This window comes from Protobothrops mucrosquamatus, unplaced genomic scaffold (genome assembly GCF_001527695.2).
Source record: "Protobothrops mucrosquamatus isolate PMUCROS unplaced genomic scaffold, P.Mucros_1.0 scaffold_213, whole genome shotgun sequence".
NCBI classification, from domain to species: Eukaryota; Metazoa; Chordata; class Lepidosauria; order Squamata; family Viperidae; genus Protobothrops; species Protobothrops mucrosquamatus.
The window spans coordinates 1,200,447-1,206,450 of record NW_015386289.1 but is presented as its reverse complement, the minus strand read 5'-3'; the positions used below and the strand labels follow the sequence as shown (position 1 = coordinate 1,206,450).

General features: G+C 38.5%; 1 protein-coding gene across 1 annotated transcript in view; it reads left to right on the top strand.

The window, feature by feature from the left end:
* Window positions 1-6,004, top strand: part of XRN2 (5'-3' exoribonuclease 2) — a 70,098-nt gene that overhangs the window by 51,267 nt on the left and 12,827 nt on the right. The gene's annotated exons all lie outside the window — the stretch shown is intronic.

The following is a 6,004-nucleotide window of genomic DNA, read 5'->3' as shown; positions in this document are numbered from 1 at the left end:
AGAGAGAGAGAGAGAGAGAGAAAGAGAGAGAGAGAGAAAGAGAGAGAGAGAGAGAGAGAGAGAGAAAGAGAGAGAGAGAGAAAGAGGAAAGAGAGGGAGAGGAAAGAGGCATAAAATAATTCATTTGCATTTAATTTTAATGGTTCAAAGAATGTTCGGAAAAATGTTCGGCCCTCCAGCACGTTCACTTCATCCAATCTGGCCCTCTTTGAAAAAAGTTTGGACACCCCTGGTCTAAGGCTAAGCGATTGTGATTTGGCTAAGAGTTGTCGAAATTTTTCTGTTGATTCAGGTCTGAGTTTCATGTTTTGGGATAAAGATGTATGGAAAGTATGCTGATCAGGTTCAGATTAGTTAGTGCCTACTCTGGTTGGACTACTGAAATCGCAAGATGCATGTTTTTTGTGATGCTTTGCAGCTGACTTTTTTGTGTCAGCACTACTGACTGCTAACCTACAAGATAGTAAGCTGGATGTTTGCTTAGTCCAGCAGTAGCAAAGCTTAAGTAGAAGAGTCCTTTTTTTATCAGGATCTTAAGACAACAAGTACAAATACAATCACACCCTTGGCAGAGGTTGAGTCCATTAATCCAATAAACCAGCAACAAATCCAAGGAAAAAGACAGGAGACATGGTTAGGCAGAATCCAGACACCATATGACAGAATAAGGTGAACAGAAAAATGCCAAGATTTGAAAAGTTCTCAGCATTTTGTCCCAGGGAGGGAAGCCAATAAATAAGCCAAGCCAAACTGAGCCTCCATGCAGATGCATAGCTGAAACACAGGATTCCTTTAACTCGACTGTCCTGCAAGTCTGCTTTTTAGCCAGTCGGTCTCACCTGTCGTGCTTGGCCATCTGCCGTTATATCTTTCAAGCAGGTCTCTGCTTAGGACTGGAGGGGCCGAACCCCAAACTCTGAGAGGCTGTCAGCGGGGTGCATGCAGGAAATCAGGGGGCTTGCTAGATCTGCCTCAGCCAAAGGGGAGCTCTTGGCTTCAGCACTGCTGCAATCACCCTTCAGGACTAAATGGCCCTGGCACTCTTTTCTCTTCTGCCTAATCAAAAGACAGGTCCAGCGAGGGCACAGATGCAATTCAAGCTATTATTATTTGTTTTTTATTTAACTATTTTATTTTATTTTATTTATTTAATGCATTTTTGTTGCTCCCCTTTGAGAGCAATATAAGTGTATTACATCTCAGTCTGAACCTTATGTAACTTTCTTGAGCACAACAATTTTCCATGGCGGGTGGGAAGGTGGTGTTGAATGGAGAAGAGGCCGCTCTTTCAGATCATTCTCAAATTTTGTATGCTTTGCAACAAATGAAATCTGTTTTTGGAAATCACACCAATGAAAGACAGCACTGCAGTCATGGGGGCTCTGGGTAAACTGAAAAAGGGCTTTAGGGCTGCAGAGTGTCCATTCTGTAAAGAAATGTCAATAAAAATAAGCAAGTGTGTCCTAGATAACCAGATTTGCAGAGATTAGTCTTAAACTCCGCAATTCCTAGTAACACTGTTGAAAACCAGTATTACAGTATATACCTATACAGTATTTGTTCATGTATCTGTGGGAAGGGAGTGTTTATTTGAAAAATCATGTTAAAGATATTTGTTGATTTTACTGGCTTGTCAAGATGCAGCTCAAAACCTATTTGGAAAAAAGATTCAATTCCACTTCACATTTGGTTTTCTTAATGTGTTTTTATACATGAATCAGTATTAAAATATGGCAGAGAAATGTAGTCATTTCAGCTTAAGTTCTCTCAGTTAGCAATGGAGGTTGGTGGCATTCCATGATTTGATACTGATGTGCCAATTTTCAGTTGATGAATAATTATATGCTGATAGCTTGTAAGAGTCAAGTGGAGTCTGGAAGCACTATGTGAATACAGGTTTGGTTTTTGCTATCTTGAGTATGATTGTATTACTTTCATCTCAGTCAGAAACTTGTCAATTAGCTGACTTTCTATTAATCAAGGGGGGGGCAGAGCATTTTTAAATTGGTAAACATGAAATCTTTGATTGCCATACTGATTGCACAAGTTGAGTTGCTACTAGAAATAGCAGTTTAAATCGCAGCATAGTTCAAGGAATTGCGTATATTTTATGCACCAATGAATTCCTAGCTACATTTTTTTGTCATGAGCTGTATTATGGGTCTGCATTTCTCACTTTTATGTTTCCTTCTATTTTCTTTCCCAGCTGTAATGAATAGTCCAAAATTGGGTATTAATTGTTTCCCATTATTATCATTATTTTCTCATTATATATTTTTTTCAACTGAGAACTATATTTAAATGTTGGCTTTTAATATGGAATAGTACATTTCATAGTAGATATTTTCAGAATAAAATGCACTCTACTAGGATATGCAAGTTCTGATGGTTTGTATAGCATTCTCAGGGCTGCATTACAAAGGTGGGTGGGACAGCTTTTGTTTTTTATTTTAGTTATTTTTCTTTTCTTCTTCTCAAAAATGGGTTTTGTTCAGAATTGGGGATCAATTTTGGAATAAATTCTAGAAATGAAATGCCTTGTGCAATAGTCATTGCTCTCCCATGTTTTGCTTGTGAAGATGCTATTAGTTACCATATAAGTAAACTTAAATCTGATTTTCAAATATCTACAAAAAAGTAATGAGAAATACTCTAAAAAGTTGTTGTTTTGCCTGTGAGCACAAATTACCTTGATCAAATAATACACAAAGCGGGAATTGCTGTTGTTGAAAAGTGAACTAGACTCAGTTTCATCCAGCAAAGATAAGTTGCAGTCATCTCTGCTCTGCATGCAGTTCTCTCAAGTACTTCCATAAAAGCCTTTTTGTTCAGGTCAGTTCATTCAGATAGAAACCTTCTAGAACATACAAAAACTGCTCAGGTTTTCTTCCAGAGATTCCATGTTTTTAAAGTTTCAGTTGACAAAGACAGTGTGACATTCTAGAAAGTCATCACTAGGCCCTGAGGTCCTTAAATATTAACAATTTAATAGGTGCAATAAAGTAGTCAACCACAATCAACCCCAAAATTTCCATTGTTAAACAAGGCAATTAAGTAAGATTTACCTGATTTTATGACCTTTTTGGCTACAGTTGCTAAGCAAATCACTGCACTTGTTAAGTGAGTCATGTGGTCATTAAGCAAATCAGGCATCCCCCATTGACTTTGCTTGTCAGAAGCCATCTGGGAAGGTTATAAATAATGATCATATGACCCACCCACCCCCAGGACAGTGCAACTGTCATAAATACATTTAATAGCCCAGCTTGTTAATGTGATATTCTTCTCATATATTTTTGTTGTATATTTCATATTCATAATACGGGTAGTTCTCAACCTACGACCATAATTGAGCCAAAATTTCTGTTGCTAAGAGAGATGTTTGTTAAGTGAATTTTGCTCCATTTCACAACTTTTCTTGTCACACTTGTTAAATGAATCACTGCAGTTGTTAAGTTAGTAACACAATTGTTAAGTGAATCTGGCTTCCCTACTGACTTTGTCAGACTGTAACAAAAGGGGATCACATGATCCTGGACACTGCAACTGTCATAAATATGAACCAGCTGCCAAGCATCTGAATTTTGATCACAGGACCATGGGGATGCTACAGTGGTTGTAAGAGTGAAAACGGTCATAAGTCACTTTTTTCACTACACAAAAGTTTGCAAGTTGAGGACTACTTGTAAAAGAAAAGTTTAAGAAGATAGTAGTGAGTGGTTTAGATAGCTGAAATGCTTTACAGTAGTGGTCAAAATTGTGGAAACCTTTTGGGAAAAGTGTATTTTTGAGGTTTGATGTCTAATAACACCACTTTTTTTAGAGTAGTACCATAAAATTATATATCAACAGAAAGATAATTTAATCAAGAATGTAATGCAACATAGTTTGTTCAATTATCTGTACTGTATTCTATGAAAAGTTATAGCCAAATAACCAGAAAAAGGAAGCACAACTTGCTTAGGTTGATATCAGGTAGCTTTCCTTCATCTGATTATAGCCAATGAGCATGAGTGTTTAGAGAGCCAATCAGGTGTCATCTTGTTTTGGCAATGAGCCAATCAGATCACAGTAGGATTCAGTTATTGATGTCATGTATTGAAGCTGAGAGGAGGACATTTATCTGTGCTATGTGATCACTATCAAGTTTGTACCAAAAGGCAAAAAGATATGACGCTGGAAGATGAGCCCCTCAGGTCGGACAGTGTCCAATATACTACTGGGGAAGAGCAGAGGGCTAGTACTAGTAGCGCCAGAAAGAGTGAAGCGACTGGGCCAAAGCCAAAAGGACACTCAGCTGTGGATGCATCTGGTGGTGAAAGGAAAGTCCGATGCTGTAAAGATCTTTTCTCCATAGGAACCTGGAATGTAAGATCCATGAATCAAGGCAAGCTAGACGTGGTCAAACAAGAGATGACAAGACTGAATATCGACATCTTAGGAATCAGCAAACTAAAATGACAGGAATGGGTGAATTTAACTCAGATGACCATCAGGTATACTACTGCGGGCAAGAATCCCTCGGAAGAAATGGAGTAGCTTTCATAGTCAATAAAAGAGTAGGAAAAGCAATACTGGGATACAATCCCCAAAATGACAATGATCTCAGTTCAAATCCAAGGCAAACCATTCAATATCACAGTAGTCCAAATCTATGCCCCAACCACTGGTGCTGAAGAGAATAAAACTGACTGGTTCTATGAAGCCCTACAGCACCTTATAGAATCAACATCAAAAAATGATGTCCTTATCATCATGGGGGATTGGAATGCTAAAGTAAGAAGCCAAAAGATAACTGGAATAACAGGCAAGTTTGGCCTTGGAGTACAAAATGAAGCAGGGCACAGGCTGATAGAATTTTGTCAAGAGAATACGATGGTCTTAGCAAACACTCTTTTCCAACAATCCAAGAGATGGCTCTACATGTGGACATCACCAGACATCAATACAGAAATCAGATTGACCATGTGCTTTGCAGCCAAAGATGGAGAAGCTCTATACAGTCAGTAAAAACAAGATCAGGAACTGACTGTGGCTCATATCATGAGCTTCTCATTGCAAAATTTAGGCTTAAATTGAAGAAAGTAGGGAAAAACACTAGACCACTCAGTATGAACTAAATCATATCCCTGATGTATATACAGTAGAGGTGACAAATAGATTTAAGAATTAGATCTGATAGAGTGCCTGAAGAACTATGGACGGAGGTTTGCAACATTGTACAAGAGGTAGCAACTGAAACCATCCCAAAGAAAAAGAAATGCAAGAAAGCAAAATGGCTGTCTGAGGAAGCTTTGCAAATAGCTGAGGAAAGAAGGGAAGCGAAAAGCAAGGGAGAAAGATACACCCAATTGAATGCAGAATTCCAGAGAATAGCTAGAAGAGATAAAAATGCCTTCTTAAATGAACAGTGCAAACAAATAGAAGAAAACAATAGAATAGGGAGGACCAGAGATTTCTTCGAGAAAATTGGAGATATGAAGGGAATGTTTCATGCAAAGATCGGCATGACAAAGGACCAAAATGGCAGGGACCTAACAGGCAGAAGAGATTAAGAAGAGGTGGCAAAACTACACAGAAGAACTATACAAGAACGAGCTTAACGTCCCAGTTCTGGGATTTGTGCAATGAGGGCTTTGTGTTCTTGAGGAGTATTTGGCAATTTCTATTTGGCTGATGTCTGATGTCTCATGTTAGCTTCTATTGCTCTGCTGTTAGCTGTAAGTTTTGCTGCAAGGGATTTTGAAGTATTTTTCTCCTGAATGGATTTTGCCTGTAGCATTCCTTTACTTATGAATGGAGCCATTTGGAGAGGTTGCCTTAGCCGGCAGCCAGTACTTACATTTTTTTTTCTTCCTTAAGTGCCGGCTGTGCTCCTTACTTTGCTTTCTAGCCAGTAGCTAATTCTTAAAGGGGAATGTGCCTTTTTAAGCTAGTTCACTCAACAGCTTGTCTTTTCTGTCTCTGGAGGCCTTTCCTTGTTGGATCAATATATGGAAGAGAA